Genomic DNA, 23,662 nt, shown 5'->3' with positions numbered 1-23,662 from the left:
ATGGTAGTTCTTTTCAGACAAATAAGCCAAAAAGGGAGAATATATTTCCTTTGTGATATTAAAACCACTTTGTTGATAGCAGTTCTTGAAGGGTTAGTTTGTTAAAGATCCTAGACAATAGAAGATCTGGATCTCTCTAGTCCGCTGTAAATGTATGGCTTATGCTACTGGATAACAGAAAATAAAGTGCACATCGGGCGCTGTTCTGTATCAGTGCATTAACATGGTGACCCAACTAGCACCTCTGAGGGTTCCACCATCAAGTTTTATATGGTTCCTTATAGTTACTTCTTTCAAGATTATTTGATATATGCATTATTTCATTCTATTTTCTGTTAACTCATTAGCACCTGTGTGGTGTGGAATGTCACATCTTCTAGAAGCCTACACACATCTTGCATTCCAAAGCATTTTCTGAAAAATAAATTGAAAAGGATAAGATAGATAAAAGTAAATATTTTTGTGAGCAACAAGAATATTAATTAAAAGTGTACAAATTGCAATGTTATCAGTAAGAAGCATTTTTTGCAGTGATAGTAGTCAGTGCATTCATAGTCTTTCCATAAATACTATAATGTATTTACAATGCACACAACCCCCAAATTATATTTTTGCTAAACTTTTACAAAAAATATGTCATATCTAGGAATTTGTATAACCTAGACATATAATGTTAAAACATTTTTGATAACCAGACACATGTTTCATATGACAACAAGAAATTCTGCTATGAGTGCATGTTTATTGAGATATTTACAGAAATAAGAAAACATAATAATGGTATAATTAGCAATGTAACTAACAGTGGATCGAAGATGTGTAGCTTATAGTGCAGATTTGAAAGACAGTTTTCTTAAACAACATCTAAGGGTTACGCTCGCGACATGCAACCGTTTGTAAGTCACTTGTTTTTTAAGTATTAAGTACATATGGAAATATTGCTTATTTTCATAATTACTAATAAACAACAACCAATATATCAGATATAGTGTGATATAAATGGACATTGACAATAAATTTTACTCTCACCATGGCATATCTCACCATATCATTCGATAACATGTAGGGATCTCAATTAAGAAAATATGAACATAAATATGAACATATGAATAGTAAGTGATGAACAGTGATTACTTTATTACAGGACATCCCAGATTTATATTTTTAATAAATCCTTGCACTTTCCAATAATGCCTATTCTTACCTGGAAAGTGACTTAGAAAATGAAGCCAGACCCCAAAAATGCTCTGGACACCATAAGGACATATAGATGTGAATTGTAAGAATACAAAAAGGCACTCTAGGCTTGAATGAGTTAATCCCTCAATGTCGCTATTTTATATTTGCTTTTATCGTAAGTGTTATTTTGTACTATATTGTGTTTTTGCATTATTTTTGTACAGTATTTGATTGCAGGCACTTTCATAAAGTCGATGCTGAAGATGAGGCAACATATGTCTGTTGGGGTGGAGATGCCTCCTTTCTGTTGCTCCTGATGATACTCTGTTTCTGCACAACACAATACAACACAACACAACACAACAAAAGCAAGATACAGTGGTTTACTCTGTCTCTAATACATTGTAAGCCCAGTAAAACATTTTGCAATCCTGCATCTAATTCAGAGCAAAAGCATTCACTTAAATTATTTCAGCAGCAAATCATTCTCAAGCTTTTCTTGTGCAATAGGTTAACAATTCATCGATATAATTTCATATGATTTGCCAATCTCTTTATAGCTGCTTAGGAGCATCTCTCCTTCATGATTTTTATTCTACATTTTGTGAAGATATTATTTTAGCAGACATGTAAAATGCATATATTATGATAACTACAAAAAGTAAATTTCCATTTTCTAGTTTCAATAAAACACACCAGGGTAGACAGCATTGGCAATACCAGTCACATTTTAAAGGCCAAGGCACTGTTCTTTGGCAAGGACAGAGTTTAATCCCCTATTTTCCTTCTTCTTCTTTCTGCGTAAAGCTGTAATGACGGTTTACTATAATACTTGTATTGAGAGAGATAAACAATACCTTAACAGGCAGATATCAAAAGAAAATATTTTAACATGAAAAAAAAATGCATCCCATTTCAAAAATGCAGTTAAAAATTTGCTTTATATTTAACTGGTTTTACTGCAAAATAGGAAGTTGGATGTCCTTATCCTTTAGGTTTTTGCTTTAAAACACTGCTACAGAGGCTGTAAAATTTGCACAGTGCACATCTTTAAATGTCTTTCTGACAGAATATGGATCACTTATCAGTTTAAATTATTCTTTCCTGATTATTATGGGTCAGATTCCATAAAGTTCATAGAATCCTGCTGGTTGGACTATGTTCCGCACAAGAATTGCAGCTAACCAGTTAATATGCAAATATGTCTTAGTGTCAGGAGAATACATCAGAGCAAAGCAGACATAAACAACGATGTCAGCACAACCACAATCAGTCATGTCAAAGCTGTATACCAGGAAAACTTGTTCATAAAGTGAGCTATATATGTGCATTACCAGTTCATATGTCTGGAATGTATACAAGCTCAATGGAACTTTCAGTAATAGGTGGAAAGGACTGAAGGAAGGCAAATGCACATCTGTCATTATCTCTAAAAAGTGAGAAATATCCACAAACAATTACAGATATCATCATAATACTTAGAAGGACATATATAAATACTCTCATCACAGTTTGTGGAATCCAATGTAATCTGCAGAAGTTCTAATAAAAAATTAATTAAGTGTGGTGAAGGACAATAATGGCTATATTCCCATTGTTAACATTAGGTAATAATAGGTACAGAACACATGTGGGGAACACAAGTAAAGCACACCCAAGGAAGTAGGGTGCTAGAAAATTTGATGTGGGATGAGGATGATGAAGATGGATACATAAGAAGTATAATGGAGGAGAGGCATGAGGGGCATGAGCAGATTTTGGTGGGAATAGGCCCCATTTTTTTATTTTTCGAGGAACAGAAAATACATGAAAAGTGGAGGATGGCAAAAGAGCAGGTATAAACATACAATGAACATGATAAGACAGGTTGGAAATATACATAAAGGAGAGGTAAGGTACACTGACAGCACAAATACAGACTATAAAACATAGGTGAAGGAAAACTGGCAAACAGGTTAGGGATACATACCTACCACAGTGCAATGCAAAAATACCTATGTACCAATGCACAGATAATTGCTGACATTTTGCAAACTGTGTGACAGTCATACCAAATTGAGTATGACTGATTGTAGGTGTATGTTGGACAGCATTAAATGGGGAGCACCATCACTGCAGCACACAATGGCTATTGAATACAGTTATCCACGAGGTTGTCATCAGTGCAAGTGTAAGTCAAACAACTGAAATGAGGAGCAGACAGGCACCTCCAACCCTGCATGGCAAAGGCAAACAACCAAGCAGAGTGCAAACAGCAGTACCCTTGAAAATATTACTGTGGCTTCAAAATAAACAAATAAGAATACACACCACAAATACGGGAGAAATGGGACCCATATGTCAAAGGCATATTCTTTGTCAGAGACAACACACATAAGTTGCAGGGTATACAATGTACATGTGTAACATGCAATGACATAATATAATCCTAACAGAAAGAAAGTTCATCACACATACCCACACTGATGACATGGAATATGAAGTAAACAGAGAAACATATTTGAATAAAGACAGTTAAAGAATGCAAACTTGTGCATTGGCAGGAAACATATAAACACTTGGGTAATGCACAGCACACTAGAACAACATGAACAATGATGGAATCTACTCAACTGCCACCACCTTGTGTGCATGCGCATTGTATATGTATGATACCCGACATGGCGGCACAAGGTCACATTGTACCAGGACACCTACATTACGAGGATGATAGGAAGGTAAACATACACAAAACATAAGCTATATGTGTGTGTGAAACATGTAGGTAAAAGCTATAAAGGAGAAGGGAGATGGACAACACAGGCACACATTAATGAGGAAATACCATAAAGAGAAAGGAGGCACAGATAAAGCAGGACAATCCTAGCTAAGGGTTGGGAGGGTGGCCTAATGGTTAAGGTGTTTGCCTTACAAACACAAGGTGCAGGATTTGAGTCTCACAAGGGATAATTGGCTAGGCTTAAAATGGCTTGCAAGGGCAGTTAGCTTAGTAAGAACCTATGAACCTCTAAGGAGTGCACATGCACATGTCCACAACACAAGATAGACTGCAAGTCCTTACATGGTACATTGAAGCTGGCCAACATCAGGTACACACACACACACACACACACACACACACACACACACACACACACACACACACACACACACACACACACACACACTCAGTGGATTGGGGATGGATTTAAACATGTTCGTGTATAAATGAGACAAACAACAAAGTAATGTGCAACAGATCAATAGCCAATAGCATAGGTACACAACAAGAGTAGGTCTGAGTATCACATACACATATATACTTCCATGCAAACATAATATAACAGGTGGCACATTCATTACTATGATATAAATATCACTGCACATGTGTAGGACTGATCAAAAGAAATCCTGTGTACATAATTACACCAAAGAAAAATTAACTAAGTGTATATAACCAGTCACACATTTCAAGGGCCATTGAGTGTTGATTATATCAATGCTATACAGCTGTACATCCATGCAAATCAGTGCATGTGTACTACAAATGCATACACACTGACACGTATGCAAATGCATGTATATATGCCTAATATAAGCTATTATAAAAAAGACCAGCTATTGTCATAAGAAAGATAAGGATAAACGAGAGAGTCATGAATGATGCTAAACTAAGCATCACCTTTGTATATTCACTAAGAGACTCGTGAATGTCAAAGCAGCATGTAAAGGATACATGTTCATATGTACAAGTTACCATACTGTAATACAACATGGCACAATATTTGCCAGTACATGCTGCACACAAGGTCATTGTGCCAGTGGGACAGCATGACCCAAGAATGTTGCATAAGTTACAAAATCAATGACATGTCAAGTTGTTGAGCACACATAAAACAGCAAAAAACAATACATAAATGGATGCAATTCATGCACATGGATAACATGTTCAAATAAACATGCTAGATCCACATCACTGTGATGTGTGAGAAGAATGGGAATAATGTGCATAGGTTCATATGTGTTTACTAGGCTAAAGACCACAAAGGCCTTTTTAAGCCTAGCCATGCATTCCAGATCTCTGACAAGTTCTGGTACTCTTGACAAGTGTAAGCAGGGCCTTGGGAGATAAATCATTTACAGGCTGACTGTGACTGTTAGAGGCATAGGTGCCAAACCAGGGACAAAATTCCTGTTCCCCATCCAATTGTTCAAGTTACACTTGAATTACGTTAGGGAGGGACTCTACTTCACATGGATGGGGAGCCTCTTCCAAAGAAGGGGTAGTCTCAGGGATACATACCTGTCTCTCTTGCAAGTACTATTTATATCACAGGCAAGGGCTAAATATTTAGAATGGGAAATTCTAGTGCTGTTTGTTTTGCAGAAATGCAGGAGATCCATCAGAGTTGGGTCTGACAATGCCCTGTATGTCAGGCATAAATCTCCCCTCAAAAGCCTGTGGGAGACAGAAAACAGGGGTAGGGGCTTGAGGTAGTCTGCATAGGACATTTTACTTAAGACCTGTATTCTTTTAGTGAGGAAATTCTGTGGATGTTCCAGTTGTTGGATGTGCCTGGTTAGGTACACACCAAAGGGGGCACTGTACTCAATGATAGGTTTGATGAATGCCAAATACAGTGGAACAATGACTTCCTTGGACCTAGATGCCACACCTTTGTTTATACATTGCACAACACAGAATTATTTCCTCACTACTGTAGACACATGATGGTCAAATGCCAAATTACTGTCCATGTGTGTGGGTCAACTTTTAGGTGTTTGTCGTCAATATGATAGTTACCAGGAATGGATTACTTCCCAAGGGATACTATTATGCTTTTCTTGGCACTTAGTTTTAGTCCATGGCTCAGACACTAGATGTTTGTCTGTGTCAGCCTTTTCTGAGGAACATTTGTGTCAGTGAGGGAATCAAAGGCAGCTCCTAATTTGCAATCATCTGTAAATTTAGTCAGCCAGAGGCCTCTGACATTGCCCTTGACTTCAGGAACGTAAATGTCAAAAAGCAGCGGTCACAGGACTGATCCCTGAAGGACTCTGCTTGTGACTGCCCTCTATGTAGAGATGGACTCCCCAATTCTAACTTCTCTGGTCCTGTCTGTAATCCAGCTGGTTAGCCACTGGATGACATATGGGTTTGTACATAACTTCTTGAGTTTGTCAACAATGCTTGAGCGGGGTATTGTGTCAAATGCCTTGGCCAAGTCAAGTTATGCAGTGTGAAACATTTTGCCCTCTTCCATTGCTTTGGTGGCATTGTCAAAGAAGTCCACCAGGTTGAGCAGGCATGACCTGCCCTTAATGAAATCATATTGGGTTGGGTCCAGTGTCCAGATATTTCCTATGCCATTATTGATCAATTCTATGATAATTCTTTCCATGGCTTTGCATATGAAACTAGTGAGACTTATGTGTCTATAGTTTCCATTATCTGTAGATCGCCCATCTTTGGGCAGTGGGATGATTATTGCTGTTCTTCATTCATGAGGTACAAAGCCTGTTTGAAGGCTACAATTAAATAGCAAATTCAGAGGGCCTCATATGTCATGTTTCATGTAATTAAAAGGCATCCTGGGATATTGATGCAGTGTTCTTGGCCTTAGAGAGAGTATTAAGGACCTATTCCTTAGTGATAGCAGGAGGAGTTATATTTGATGGGACTTCCTTCAACTTTCTGCAGGAAGGATGAAAGGGAGAGAGGTATAAAGTTGCAGTTGAATTCGCTGGCCAGTAGGATAACTATATTTTCTGGCTCAGTATAGGGGGCTCCATTAACAATAAGCTCTGCACACAGCTGTGTATTGCTGTTGATGTTGCAGGCATAGCTAAAGAATATCTTCTGGTTGTCCTTGGTCTGAGGGGTCAAACTTACCTCAACTTTGGCTTTGGTAGACTTTATTTGTTCTCTGAGTTGTTTGTTTAGTTTGATGAGAGTGCTTTTGTCCTGCTGGGAACTGAACCTCCTAATCTTTGCCATGATTTTCTTCCTTCTGTTATATAGCCTATTGATGTTGTGATTCCAACAAGGTGGCATGTTTTTTGAGTTAGTTCTGTATTTTTCCTCTATGCTCTGCCTCTATGCAGCTATTAATATGCTTGTATAGGGTTTCTGTGAACAGTTCCGAGTAGACAGGAGTGTTCTCAAGGTTAATGGGGGCTTGACATTTTGCCAGGTTATCACTTAATAGTAGGAAGTTAGCATTAGACTAGTTCCTGAATATTCCAGGGTTAGGTTCTTGATATCTGTCTTCATATAGTCTAGGGAGATACATCTCAGGTCATTCACACACACACACACACACACACACACACACACACACACACACACACACACACACACACACACACACACATACACATGGACTATGTGAATTGCTGTCATCCATCCTAAGTATGTACAGGAACAACTCAAGTAGAATAATTGTGTACCAGTCTCATGATTTTATTTATTTATTTTACATTTGTTCAGTGGGAAATCCGACTGGACAACTTGTCCGTTTTCAGCGGAGGTCCAGGGAGAAAAGCTTCAAGACATACAAAGACTTAGAAAAGTTTAATTTTACAATTTTACAAAAAAGAATTTGTGAAGTTTAACATTTTACATAAATAATGTAAGAAAAACAATATTAAAACTAACTTATTTTGTAAGGGAAAACATGCTACAGTTGGTGGATCATTCAACAGATTATAAAAAAGACTAGTAGCTTAAGGTTACAGCTGAGTAGAAGAGAAATTATGTAGCAAATTCTGATGCCAACTGCAGTAATCATATATACAGTATATATGTCACATACAGAGCCGGAGTCTATCAGACATAACAATATTATGCTGCAATGGACGTAACAATACACACATACACACACACACATGCATGCACATAGATTGAAGAAGTAGCACCCTTGCTCATATGGAGTGATGTATGCAATGATGACAACATTATCATGTCAGTAATAATGGTTACCACATTTCATTTGTTAATGTGTGTCATACTACAGCAACAAGATAAAGCCACATATGACATCATATGTACAATGTATGTTATGACATGTCTCAGAAAAGCATGACAGCAATCTGGGTTTTGTCTGCACAAGTATGCCGAGTCCATATATATTTGACTATGGAAAACACCATGGTGGAACCATTACAAAAGTCGATTACATAGGCAAACCTTGTGGTCCTGATGGACCACCCTGATGGAGTCGAACATCATGAAGGATCTCTGTAGCAGAGTCAAGTATGGCATGTGCCATGTCCTGAAAGAAGTTGCCCATTGGGGTCCCTTATCTGCCTGTGAATTACGTCTGTCACTATGTCCCCAATCTGGTCACAACAATCATGGCCTGGCATGGTGGTGGATGTTTTGCATATTGAGTAGCAGCAACAATGGCACACACTGGTCCCAGTCTGTCATCATCATCATTGTCCTGATCATGGTCATCATCCTAATCTTTGGAATTTGACTTGGCTGGCATATGTATACATACATAGTAAATATTAACCTAAAATCAGTGAATAAATAAAACATCATACGATCATTCACAATCTACATGTTGTAACTATTAAATATGTGATGTCATATTACTGTATGACCTTAGCCAACTTTAACACCATATGTGAAGTAGGGCAAGCATCCAATCTATACTAATGTACTAAATGGTGTGCAATGTTCATCACACTCATATGCCAAACATGTCTGTAATAAAACATAATCAGATGTGCACCAACATAATTGTAAAGAGAGTATATGATTTGCAATTAACATAATCAAAACATATGAGACATGACATGTGAAATGTTTGTTCAAGTTATATCACTCTACGGTTCATTTGTCATGACACCGTGATTGTCATCAGATATGGCCCATAAGGATCAAGAGGCACAGAGGTGTAATAATAAGTGTAATATCATGATTATACAACATTCTAAATGTCATAATACTAATATATTAATGATACGAATAAAAGGAATATATTACCATTATGTTACTCCAATAGATTACGTGGCATGTAATAGTCAGTTTATTAGACAAGCATCTGTTATAACTTGTATATTTACTGATGTAACAGCCTTTAGTTTGCATGCAAAACATTCACATCTATACAGACATGCACATCAGTAAGGCTCAAGACAAATATGCTAAACCATACAACAGTGATATGGAGGTCCCTTCACAAAAACAAAACAAAAAAATGCAGGGTAAGTTTACACTGCCACGAGACATTTGAGAATACAGCCCCTGGTATCAGTATCACCATGATATCACATAGACCTTACACCACTATCAATCACAGACTCTAAGAGCAATACCTTAGGAATATGGCCCTCTATTTATTGCCCAGTTTTTGCCTCACACAGTTATATTGAGGTGTCATTATGACATTTAAATTTCCATTATAATGCATCATTATTTGCAAATAGTGTCTCATGTTTAAAGCCCATGATTAACATATGTGTGTTTAAAATATATTGTAAGATTAACAAGCAATTATACATATAAAATGTATATGCAAATGAGATGAGCAATGTGCCATGTTTAATGGGTGGCATTACATCATATAATCAGAATGGATTTTGAATGCTTCAAACAACTGCACAACTACAAGCACAGTGACAGCATGTAATAGTTAGAAATTATATGTATAACACACATATAGATCACTGTCTCTCAACAAATGTGTTGCTGTCACTGCCTTCATTTGTAATTAAAAAGTTGCATCTATAAATATGCAGAGAAGCATTACACACACTAACAGGTGTACCAATCTGCGATAACATTGTGTAAACATGCTGATATAGCTAACCATGTGGACAAAGACCTATAAATGTACACAGTTATTCTATGCTGAATGTATTGTTTTGTTACATCATAATCAATAAAATTGTGCACATATGTATCATCATCATCATCTTTTGGCTTTTCCCGTTAGGGGTCGCCACAGCGGATCATCTTTTTCCATTTCTTCCTATCCTCTGCATTTTGCTCTATCACACCAACCACTTGCATGTCCTCTCTCACCACGTCCATAAACTTTATCTTAGGCCATCCTCTTTTCCTCTTACCTGGCAGCTCCATCCTTAGCATCTTTTTCCCAATATACCCATCATCCCTCCTCAGCACATGTCCAAACCAATGCAATCTCGTCTCTCTTGCTTTGTCTCCAGACTGTCCAACATGAGCTGACCCTCTAATATACTGATTCCTAATCCTATCCATCCTAGTTACACTGAGTGAAAATCTTAACATCTTTAACTCTGCCACATCCAGCTCTGACTCCTGCCTTTTTGTCAATGCCACTGTCTCCAACCCATATAACATAGCTGGTCTCACTACCCTCTTGTAGACCTTCCTTTTCACTCTTACTGATACCCGTCTGTCACAAATCACTCCTGACACTCTTCTCCACCCATTCCACCCTGCCTGTACTCTCTTCTTCACCTCTCTTCCACATTCCCCATTACTCTGAACTGTTGATCCCAAGTACTTAAACTCATCCACCTTTACCAACTCTACTCCCTGCATCCTCACCATTCCTCTACCCTCCTTCTCATTTACACACATATATTCTGTCTTAGCCCTGCTGACCTTCATTCCTCTGCTCTCTAGAGCATATCTCCACCTCTCCAGAGTCTCCTCAATCTGATTCCTACTCTCACTACAGATCACAATGTCATCTGCAAGCATCATAGTCCACGGGGCCTCCTGTCTGATCTCATCTGTCAACAAGCACAAGAAAGCCTTTATTCTCTTAGCTAATCAGCGACCCAAGAGGAGGAGCATAACATTTCAAAAAGAGGACATCACTTCTGGTCCACAGAGGAGTAGGAGTGTTATTTCAGGGGAAAGTGGAGCGTCTTCATACGACGAAGAAGAGAGAATAAATGAACAATTTCCAGATTTACAGGGAGCAGCAGATCCAGAATCCTTTTGGAAAACCTTTAGAGGATCCAGTGAACAAAATTACACTACCAGGAAGCGAGGTTGGCAGGGACCAGACCGCAATTAGAGACCCGGGAGAGGGACACTTCAAAAGAAGTAAATGGACCATGTAATCAGGTAGAAAATACCATTGTAGGGGAATATGTTGTTAATTTGTCCGATTATATGTTTGATGAGATTGAAATGTCAGTTTTAAATAGAGGTATTAAGTTTATACTGACAGTTTTATCTAGAATGTATTAAGTTAAGGGTGAAATGTATAGCTTAGTATGCAAAATGTGTTTAAAAGAATATTTCTTCCATACACAAAATAAGGAAGGAAATATGAGTAATGAAGTTTCAGATTCTGATAGTAATGATGAATATTATTTTTCTTGTGAATTGGAATCGGAAATAAATGCCTATAGTTTACTGGATACAAGTAAAATCAAGTCTAACAGTACTTTTATGCCGCCAAGTAAAAATTTATTCATTCAAAGTTTTAGTAATGCTGTAAATTTAATAATTGATAGAGAATTTAATAAATTCAAAGGTCTGGAAAAGGAATATAATTTAACAAAAAATGAGTGGATAAAATTACAACACATGAGTAAGAATGATGAAATAGTCTTTAAACCATCAGATAAAGGAGGCAAATTGGTGGTAATGAATTCTAGGGATTATCATAGGATGTGCATGCAACATTTGAATGATCAGATGGTATATAGTAGGATAGATACATCAACTTTAGTACAAGCACAAAATGAATTTCAAAAGTTATTGAATAAGGGTGTAAGATTACATTATTTTACAACATATGATGTAACACATAAACTTAATGTAAGGAGAAGTACAGTTGCAAAATTCTTTTGTGTTCCTAAAATTCATAAAGATTTATTGAAACCACCAGGACGTCCTATTGTGTCAGCTATAGGTTATTTTACATACAATTTGAGTTGTTTGCTGCATGAAATCTTAGTAAAAGAAGTCATGAAGTTGACATTTTACATAAAGGATTCATTTGATTTTTTGAATAAAATTGAAGATGTGATATGGGCTGAGGATATGTATTTTATATCAGTAGATGTGGTAAGTTTGTACACTAATATATCACATACCCTTGGCCTTGAAGCTATACAATATTTCTTAGGGGATAGTCCCAGGACACAGTATATTAAAGAACTGCTTTATTCTTTCCTTAAAAATAATATGTTTGAATTTGATGGTAACTTATATAAACAGAATGTGGGTACAGCAATGGGGTGGCATTTGCCCCAGCATATGCTAATTTGTTTATGGGGTTGGTAGAAAATACTTATATTTACAGAAGTGAATTTTTTTAGGAAATATGTAGTGAAGTATTTTCGATTCATAGATGACTTGATTTTTATTTGTAAGGGGGGAGAAAATATATCATCTAGTTTTATAGAATATTTAAATGTTAACAAATATGGGATTAAATTTGATGGCATTCAGGATAAATTTCTTGGATATAACATTAAGGGGTGACAATAATAGGAAAATTCATACTAACATATACAGAAAATTTAATCAATTGAATTTGATGTTAAGTGCCACTAGTTGCCACCCAAACCATACAATAGAGTCTATTCCGTATGGGGAAATACTTAGGATCAAAAGATTGAGCAGTGACATCAAAGAAGCGTATAAAGAGTCTCAAGGGGTGGCTACGATGTTTATATCCAGGGGTTATAAGTTAGAGAATGTGTATGGAAGTTTACAGAAAATATTTAATAATGAGCAAAGAATGATGGAAGTTGAGTAGATAGACCAAAGGGTAGAAAAACAGGAGTTGTAAAGAAAACATTGGAAAATGAGACTATGTTCTTTGTCACCAAATATACTATATTCTCACAAAGAATGATAAAGGTGATCAAAGAATATTGGAAACAAATTAGAGGGGATGTCCAGTCATTGTCACAAATAGAATTAGGAATTTCTTACCAAAGGGGGAGAAATTTAAAGGATTTCCTGGTGCATGGAAAATATGTAAGACCAATACAGAAAATGCTGAAAAATGTGGAAATGAAAGGAACATTTCCTTGTGGTAAATGTTCTATATGTCAATACATAACAACAAAAATAGAGAGAATAGGGGGAAAGAAATGTGATACTATGGGAACGTATTCTTGTTTAAGTAAAGGTGTGATTTATGTTATAATGTGTTCATGTAATAAATATTATATAGGGGAAACAAAAAGGTCTCTGGCAGAACGAATAAAAGAACATATGAGGGATATAAAAAATAATAAAGTTATAAGTCCTGTAGTGGAGCATTTTAATAAAGAACATAAAGGTGAAATAAACACTATGAAAGTGACAGTGCTAGAACAAGTAATATCACAATATGGAAACATGGAGTTATTAAAATATGTATTAAGACGAAAGGAGTCTATTTTAATAATGAAATATAATACACTTTTACCAAATGGTTTGAATAAAGAATGTAACTGGCAAAGTTTTATATAGTTTTTTAACTTTAAGAATGAAATTGAATGATTGTTAGAATCTAATGGATAATTGACTAATTGAAAAATGTTGGAATTGTATATATAAGGTTGGTCTTTTAACAAGAAGGTTTTTACTCTGTAAAGGCTACGGCCGAGGCGCTAGAGAATTTGTGTTCTTTAATTAAAAGTGTTTTTTCTGGAAAGTAGAGCTGTTTTTCACTGGTCACATTTTTAGTTGTTTTTTTATTTCTAAGTAATTCAAAGTGGTTATATTTCATCTGTCAACCTGTCCATCACCACTGCAAATAAGAAAGGACTCAGAGCTGATCCTTGATGTAATCCCACCTCCACCTTAAATAGATCTGTCACTCCCACTGCAGTCCTCACCACTGTCACACTACCCTCGTACATATCCTGTACCACTCTTACATACTTCTCTGCTACTCCTGACTTCCTCATACAATACCACAACTTTTCTCTAGGCACCCTGTCACATGCTTTCTCCAAGTCTACAAAGATGCAATGCAACTCCTTCTGACCTTCTCTGTATTTCTCCAGTAACACTCTCAGAGCAAACATTGCATCTGTGTACATGTGTATATGATGTACAATACCTCAATGTTGCAATATTCTTGTCAGTATATAAGCATAAATGCAATTTAATACATACCTATGTGTCCATAAGATTATAAATACTGATTGATAGACCTTTAGTTGTAGGTGTTATGTGCTTGTCATTTTGTATGTACATGTACATACATGTACTAGCCTAATGTGAAGCTGTGTATGTATCACCCGAGAAGTAAATGAAAAGTACAAGTCCTGCCATTTACCCTACTTAAGCTGGTGCACACATTTAACATCACATTGTACGTAATAAATCAAAAATGCATTGTGCTCCGTGAGATGGTGAAATCTGTAACACATGTGACTAATAGAGTATACAACAGTACCACCATTCATAACACATATCATGAAAGTCAGACAGGCCTGAGTAATAACATTCAAGCTTGACAATAATGTATGTAATGTCTACAGTGGGATTTGAACAATAAAACTATGCAGTCGTGACTGCATGTCATTTATTTATTTTATTTTACATTTGTTGACCGGGCTAGTCTAACTGGATACATGTCCATTTTCAGTAGAGGCCCGAGGAGAAAAGCTCCAACACATATACACATTATACTAATAAATGTTGCAACAGTTCAAGCTTGACGCAGCTGTTATTAAAAAAAAAGTCCAATAATGTTGTAACAGTACAAGCTTGATGCAGCTGTTATTAAAAAAGTACAAAACTAATGGTGAGCATAATACAAATAGTAAAGGTAATATACAAAAAGTTGTTTATACATATATACATAGAATTAAATTGCAAAAACATGGTTTATATGGATCATAAAGGAGAAGTCAGTAGTTAGTACAGTATAGTATTAGGTGAAAAGTATACATAGGTATAAAGTAAAAAAGTTAGTCAGGGTTAGTACAAGGGCATAACCAATGTGTACTAAGAAATAGTTTTAGTTTCTGTTTAAAAAGTGTTATTGAGAACAGAGATAGGAGTTCAGTGGGAAGTAGGTTCCAGTGTTTTCCTACAGAATTAGAGAACAAAGAGTTTTCTGCTAAGTTGTTTGATTTGCTAGTACTAATAAGTAGTTTATTAGAGGAGTGTAGATTCTTAAGATTGTTGTAGGGGGTAATGAGAGTAGAGAGAATAGGAGTATTGGTGGGGTGATACAGGCTCTTATGGGTAATAGCAAGCTGGTGAAATAGAAGCTGATTTTGGAACTCTAGCCATCCTAATTGTTTTAGGTTGCTACAATGATGAGTTCTAAAAGGAGAGCCAGTGGCAAATCTAGCAATATTATTATAGGAAATTGCCAGTTTGTTGAGGTTGTTTTTTGAAAGGTTAGTGTATATGGGTGAAGCATAGAGTAGAGTGGAGATTAATGAGTTCTGGCTATAGCGGTCCTGGCTAATGGAATAAGAAAGGGTTTGATTTTATAGAGGGATCCCAATTTCTTGTTGACTGTTTTTATTGTACTGTTAATGTGAGTATCAAAGTTCAGGTTGCTATCTATAGTTATTCCTAAAAGTTTGATGGTTGGGTTAGGAGATATGAGAATGCCGTTCTTAGATATGAGTGTGAAGTAAGCTGGGGTTGACTTTCAGGTTGGAGTAAAAAGTAGAAGTTTAGTTTTTTGGGGGTTCAGTAGGAGGCAGCAGTTTAAAAAACATTGTTCTACTGTATTAAATGCTTTTTGGGTAAGGGACTGTAGCTCAGAAGGAGAATTAGCTGAACAAATTATAGTGGAGTTGTCTGCGTATTGAATACAGGTTGCATGAGGAATTGCTAAGTGGAGGTCATTAATAAAAATGGAAAATAGCACTGGGCCTAATATGGAGCCCTGAGGAACACCAAGGGGAAATGGGGAGGTGTTTAGATAGATTGTTGTCCCATAGTACAGCCTGTTGTCTGTTGTCTAAGTAAGATTTGAACCAATTTGAGGCTAAGGGTTCAAGAGAAAGGGATTTAAGTATATCTAAAAGGAGCTGGTGATTAACCATATCAAAAGCTTTAGATAAATCTATAAAGACTGAAGAGGAGAGAATATTGTTGTTACGGTTTTTGTTTATGCAGTCTGTAAAGGATAGCAATGCAGTGGTGGTACTGTGGAATGGTCTAAATCCATGTTGACAATTGGCGAGTAAGTTATTTTGGATAAGATGGTTAAGTAGTTGCTTATGGATGCATTTTTCCATTATTTTTGCCAGTGGGGAGAGTAAAGCTATTGGACGATAGTTTGAAAAGTCATTGGAGTTACCACCTTTATGTAGGGGGATGATGTGCGAGATTTCCCAGATAGATGGGATAGTTCCTTAGTTCCCACCTTTATGTAGGCGGATGATGTGAGAGATTTTCCAGATAGACGGGATAGTTCCTTCTCTTATGGTTCTGTTTATCAGTATGGAAATGGGGAAGGCTATGGCTTTGGCTCTTTTTTGCAGATATTCTGCTGGTAGTTGGTCAGCAGAGGGGGTGGTAGGTTTTAGTTTTTGGAGAAGAGAGCAAATAAAGGAAGTAGAAACAGATTGTAACTGAAATGATGGAAGTGGGCAAGTAGGTGAGGTTGCTAGATTAGAGGTACCTGGAGATAATTGACTAGCAAGAGTTTGGATGTCATCTGTGAAAAAAGAATTGAAGGTGTTGGCAGTTTGTGTTGGATTCTCAAGGTTGGAGCCTTGGGGGTTAGGTGTGATAGACTGACCTGGGTGTAGTAGCTTGTTAATGCTAGGCCAAAACTTTTGTGCATTCTTTTGGTGAGTTTGTAGTAGCTGGAAGTAAAAGTTTTTTTTATCTAAGAGGATAACTGTTTTGTTATATTTCTAAGTTGTCTAAAGTTTTGGTGGTCTGTAGAATTCTTAGTAGTGTGCCATTTAGCCCACAATTTGTTTCTAAGGAGGATGTTTTGCCTAGTAGCTATTGTGAGCCATGGGGAAGGTTTAGCCTTATTTCTAATGGAGTGTGATGGGGCATGATGGTCAAGGATGGCTAAGAATGTGGAATTAAAGTATTCCACTGCTTCATCTAATGGGAGGGATTTTAGCAGTAACCAATTACAGTGTTTAAGTTCTAATAGGAATAGGTCTGGATTAAAATGTTTTTGGTCCGTATTGTCCTAAAGGTATTTGGGTAAGTTATGTTGGTTTTGTGTCTGATGATATATGTTATTGAGTGGTCACTTAGTTCATCAGGGAGGGTTCCTACTTTGTATGTTTGAAGAGGAGAATTAGTAAGAATCCAATCTAAGGTGCTTTCTTTGTTATTGGTTTTATTGATCCTGGTTGGGGAGGTAATAGCTTGTGAGAAGCCATATAGGTTAATATGGGTGGTAGGATGTATAGTACTACAGGACTTCCAGTCGATATTAAAATCTCCAAGGACTACAGTTTCTTGTGGAAGATTAATAGACAGCCAGTTTAGAATATTTTCAAGGGTATTAATGCTATTTCCAGGGGGAAGGTAGATACAAGCAATGTATATGGATTTACATGTGTTGACCTGAAATTTGGAAATGAGGATTTCAGCATTATTGTACACAGGTGGACTAAGGTTTGCAGTGGTAACTTGTAGCTCTGTTTTATAAAGGATTGCTACCCCCCCCCTTTTTGTTTGTACGGTCTAATCTGAGGATATTGCAACCAGGTGGGGTGACTTCATTGTCATTAATTGTAGGTTTTAGCCATGTTTCAGATAAACATAGGATGTCAAATAGGTGGATATCTAAGAGGGCGTGGAGGTGGGCAATTTTGTTATTAATGCTACGTATGTTAAGATGCGCTATATAAAGTGAGTTAGAATGTTTAATTGGGGCTTGTGTACTAGTAATGTTAAAGTTGCCTTGTTCAGTGGCTGGAGTATTGTTTGGGCTGGGGTTAGGATAAATGTCCCCATCTAGCAGGGCATGGAGGTATATTCTATATATAGTGTTGTGAAATTTACAGAAATAGTAAAGTGATTTTCTAATATGTAGATTGATGTACTTTATATGGGCCAATCTATGATATTTGGCTTGTAAGTAGCAGGGTCTAGTTGTGATGTTGATGCAGGTTTGGGAGATAGTTAGTAGTGGTGTGGAAGTGAATTTGGAGGGGAAGAGAAGGTTGGGGTATAATGGTTGTTCATAGGAGGTTAATAGATAGGTAATAGTTAGAGGAGGTAAAAGAAAGGCCAGGATTAAAAATTTTGTTTGATATGGAATGGATAATTTAGCCATTATCTTAGTATAAGATATGGAATAAAAAGGGGGTAGGTAGTTTTAACAGTTAGGAAGTTGTTACATGAATGGCAGGGAGGTAATGTAATATGGCCAGGTGAGGTAATTTGTCAAGAAGGGTCGGAAGTGCTAATAAGGTATGTTTATAGATTGGAGCAGATGTGATGGGGGTGTGGTTAATAGGAATAAATGTAGGACCAGTGGGGGTGGGTGGGAATTGGGGGCAGGGAGGGGAGCAGAGTGAGCCCACAGGGTGAATGGAGTGGGTAGAGACAAGTGAGTGAAACAGCCAAGGTGAACAATCAGTGGAATGCTGACTGTTAGAGGTAAGTTAATTTGAGATTGGTATAGAGTGAATAAGAAGTAGAATGGGAGAATATAAAGGTGGAAAGTGGGTAATTAAAGCAGAACAGGGTTGTGTGAAAGGACGATAGTAGGAAGGGTATAGACAGCATACAGTAGAATGAGAATTTTCTGGGATGGAGGGATATAAAAAAAGATAGGGAAAAGGTGCCACTTTGTGGACAGTCAACTGAATTACAGCAGAGATAGTTTCTGGGGAAGGCTAAACTAGGGCTAGAAAGACGATCTATTTGGCTAGGGGAGGTAATGTTAATGCAAGAAAGGGACTATACTTTGACTACAGGATACGGGGGGTATGGCTGCTGGCTGCTGGCTGACCAGACAGAGAAGCTTGCAATTAACAACAACAAGGAATAAGCAACCTACAAATTAGTTTTAAAGTCAGTATGAGGACAACACATACTCTCTTCTTTCTTTTCTTGGAAGAGCACAGGGGTACACTTATAGGGTGATGTTACAGTTGGTAGGTTAGGATGGGTCCTTAGCTGCCTGGTGGGTTCTTATTGCCTAATGGAGGGTCATCTCATTATTCACAGCAATATCCACAACTGAAACAGTTCAGATTTCCAGCTGCCGTAGTTTGCAAGAAAACATTTATCTGCTCTTGAAACACATAAATACCCATTAAAGGAAATATTGTTCAACTGCTGGATTTAAACATACACATGTAATTTAGGTAGGAGGGCAGTAAATGAGAAGAATAAATGGATTATAACAGACTGTTGTGTAATTTAAACTGCAGGGATTGCATATGTGTGTATTACCCAGCATTAACACATGCATCATTATTAACAGGATTATGAAGAATCTAGAAATATTGCAGATAATGGAAATGTGCATAGTCATCCTCAGCATAAGCGCTATAGGCTTTAATGCATGACAGCCATGTTGGGTGTGTAAAATCTTTAATGTATAACTTACCAAACAGCTATAGATCACCCATATATGTTGCTGAATAGGAAAGGCATAGCTGTCAAGATATCCAACATAGGCTACACTGAGATTTGAACCCACGTATAGGAGAAAAAATTTTAAAGTGGCCTATAGCTTATCCATTTGAGCTAATAGACACCACACTTTCACAACTGGTCTTGAAGTCTATTTAATAACAATGGAATGTGCATCTGTCTGCCTTATAAAATCATTACGTGTCAGCATACTGAATTTGACTACCATAGTTTGGAAAAAAAAGTTAGAATGTACTTTTAAAAGATAAATAGCCATTAAAGGCATCAGTACACAGCCATGTGATTCAGTACCACAGGTCTCCACATACAGTGCTAACCCTACAGCCATAAAACAAAATAAGGATTACCGATCCACACATCTTGTACTTGCATTGTGTCTAAAACACTCACACATAGTTTGTCCGTAAGGAACTGTGTTTATCTTACAGTCATTCAACTGATGGAAGCAGACATGGATTATAAAAGACTGTTGTAAATTTTATAATTTAGGGCTTACTAATGCATGCATTACTTAGTATTCACACATACAGAATTATACTGTAAGATGTTTCTAGAAGTTTTCTGGATACATATGAAACATGTAGTCATCCAAGGCCTAAATGTTATAGGTATTAATGCACCATGGCCATGTTATATGTGTAAAAATCTGTACTGTATATGCTACCAAACAAATATAGTTCTTCCATATGTCATTTGCAATATTACATGATCATTGCCAATATTATTATTGAAAGAGGCTACACTGAGATTTGAACCCACACAAAGAAGAACAGCTGCTTTGCCATATTGCTTAACCATTTGAGTTAACTCATTAACACCTATGTGATATGGAATGTCACATCTCTAGCAGCCTACACACATCTTGCATTCCAGAACATTTTCTGAAAAATAAATTTAAAAAGTATTTAAATAAGTAGTTTGTGAACAACAAAAGCTATTAAAACTGTATACAATATTTATGAGTAAGAAGTATTCTATACAGGGATAATGGTGCATTTCTTTTGAAAACTGTACAACCTAAACATATATTGTTAGAACATTTTTGTTAACCAGATACAACCTTTAGAAACATGAAAACATATGAGTAATTCTATAATTAGTAAAGCAAATAATACTGGTTATTTCTCAAGATGTGCAAATATTCAATAGTTTTCTTCAACATCTAAGGTTTTACTTGATGGCATGCAGCAGTTTGTGCATATGGAAATATTGCTTATTTTCATAACTATTAGCAAACAACCTGCAATATTTCCAGTATAGGTTCGTATGATCCAGGACTCACAGCTAATTGTCCTTTCTCTCCTATTGGTGTTTCACACCATATACCTCAGTAAGATGCAGGTCTCAGGTATGAAAACATAACTATGAAAGCATGAATAACAAGTTGCAAAGAGACAATTAATTTCTCTACTGCAGGACATCCTAGACTAACAATCTCAGTGTAATTGTGTTAATAATTCCTTGCCCTTTCTAATACTACCTATTATTATCTAGTAAGTCCCTTAGTTAATGAATCCAGAGCCCAAAATGTTCTGGATGCCATAAGTTGGTGTGGATGTGAGCTGGACGTATACAAATCCATAAAAAAGGTATTTTAGGCTTGAGTGAGTTAAGGGACTTCACAGCTCATTTGATGTTATAACAGCAGATATTACAAAAAAACAATAATATTTATGTGTATGAAGTCCATATTCATATGCAGTCATAATCAACAGTCCTGCATAATGTATACACTAGTGCAGTAAACTTGCAGATAACCTCAGAAAGAATTGTTATATGAATGTTAACTTTAATGGGTAGAACCAAATTTCCTCCATATAATTACTATTATCAACACAGATATCTGTGGAATACACCTGAAACACTGACTCACAGATATGATAATGTAGGTGTTAAGGTGTTGGCCATCTGACTTACTGTAGGCATCTGCTGGCTGGCATTGGACCTCTGCAACCCTCCAACAAACATTCCCTGCATCCCTCTGATGTAAATCACCATAGCAGTTTCAGACCTGCACACCAGTCAGGTAAATCCTAATCCATCTATGTTGCTACCTTACAATCCAGTACCAGTTGTCGATTATAATGAAGTTCTTGGGGTGTGCTTGCATCCTCTGCTCATGTCCAGCATAGACAGTGAGCATGTGGGTGGTCATTTCCTCTATCTAGTTTGGTGTCTGGAGATGCTGAAGCCTCATCTCAATTGACATCCTCACTACTGCACGTCATCTCAATTGACATCCTCACTACTGCACTTCATCTCAATTGACATCCTCACTACTGCACTTCATCTCAATTGACATCCTCACTACTGCACTTCATCTCAATTGACATCCTCACTACTGCACTTCATCTCAATTGACATCCTCACTACTGCACTTGAAAGTTATAGGAAAACATCCTTCAAAAATTGCTGAGGTCCCACTCACTTCATAGGTAGCAAAGATATGACAGGTAAATGTGTCAGTATTACAAGGTGGCCCATATAGGATGGGAATAGACTTTCTGAGGGCATCAGGCATGTGTTACAGATATTCCTATGTATGTGTTGGGCAGTTGCGTTGACCACTGTACACTTACACTGAGCTATTGGTTAATATGCAAGAGTCAAGATATTGCACAGATGTTTGCTAATGGGATTCCAAAACTTTGAATGCTAATGAACTTAATTAATTATCTATGGTGCAAATTGTACTTAAAAGATGTGTTCACATCGTTAACTTCATTTTGGTGTATAGCTGACTTAACAGCTAGCTTCCAAAAGTAAGCTGTCACCTGCTGGCTTGGTACAAAGCATTACTGTTATCACACACCTGTGTTATTATTCTGGTGTAGAAATCAACTGAAGCATGTTTTCATGCATATGTTATTTAAAATTCACTGTATTAGAATCTGTCTGTCACATGAAAGAGGATGGTAGACTTCAACAATATGCTTATATATGGGTACATGTTCATCAGTGACACAGAGCTTTTCCCCATATGCAGTTGTATAGATAAAATGAAACCAGCCCCAGGGAACTGCTGATACAGAAAGAATTAAAATATATCCATACTTATTGCAGAATAATCTGTAATGTCTGGCATATATTTACAGAGACCAACAACTTATTGGAATTTCTGCAAGTCGTATGTTCAGTGGCGATTTACTGATACTCTCTAATGATTACTCATATACTAGTGTTTGTGAATATATTCAGTGCGATACAGGCCACATTAGGATGGTTTAGCATTTATGTTGTTTTTTGTGATATGGAGCCATAACTGCATAATAGGTCATTTTAGTATGGTGATGTTTTACTGCCCTGTTTCTGTATAAATTTCAGTAGGTGTGTTGCATACCATATAGTGACATTCACATTTCTTATGGTGTCTGTCACTGACTGTGATAATATCTGTGATGTATCCTACATTCATGAGGTAGAATTTATACTTCACTTCAGATGCACATGTAACTGCGGTAGCACCATTTGCATAGTACTGCAGTTGTGGCATATTGGTTATGTGCCTTCACTGACATGGCTTCACATCTCACTTGTGCAGACTTGCTAAATGGATCGATAGATGTGCCAACATTGTTAGTCAGGTATGTTTTTCATGTTCATTCAGATCATCTGTACACAACAGCGGTATATGTGACACAGATTGTTTTGCATAGCTATGCACTGTTAATGAGAGGCAAGCCATTCTTTTGACGTATGCTTTTAACATTGTCAAGTTAATATGTGAGCTCCTATATAAACTGTAAGATGTGCATATCACCCTGTCTTCCAGACGTTGAACAGAAATAGGAGAGACAATTTTTTACCAAGAGAAAATAAAATAATAATTGAGGCTCTGCTTCAGCATGGCCACAACCTTCTTGGATGGATGGTAATACTGGGTGGATGAATCAAGTGTGGATGGATATGACACACAAGATCAATGCTGTGGGTGGTCATAATAGATCCAGGGAGGCCTGACAGCAATGTTGCTCAGACATGATCCTT

This window comes from Protopterus annectens, chromosome 6.part0 (assembly GCF_019279795.1).
Source record: "Protopterus annectens isolate FY-2018-M chromosome 6.part0, PAN1.0, whole genome shotgun sequence".
Lineage (NCBI taxonomy): Eukaryota > Metazoa > Chordata > Ceratodontiformes > Protopteridae > Protopterus > Protopterus annectens.
The sequence above is the reverse complement of the archived record's forward strand: the minus strand, read 5'-3'. Positions refer to the sequence as shown.